Source organism: Pteropus alecto, unplaced genomic scaffold, assembly GCF_000325575.1.
Source record: "Pteropus alecto unplaced genomic scaffold, ASM32557v1 scaffold7, whole genome shotgun sequence".
Taxonomy (NCBI): domain Eukaryota; kingdom Metazoa; phylum Chordata; class Mammalia; order Chiroptera; family Pteropodidae; genus Pteropus; species Pteropus alecto.
The window spans coordinates 37,215,770-37,216,035 of NW_006494614.1; positions in this window are offsets into that span (position 1 = coordinate 37,215,770).

Genomic DNA, 266 nt, shown 5'->3' on the forward strand with positions numbered 1-266 from the left:
AACATAACATCTCATGACATCTCAATGTAACTTAATCTATATTTTTTAGTTCTTTATTAAATAATAAGCTCCAAAAATGATAAATTTTGTCTTTTAAAAATTCTAGACTACATGTATTAAAAATAGTATTATGATAATATATATCAATTATTCCTACGTGGTTAAGATATGGAGGTCTGAAGCAAATACAAAATACCTTGGCAATCCTGAGACCTATTTTTTATGAATCTCTAAGTTTACAAATATCTTTATAACATATAAATTTC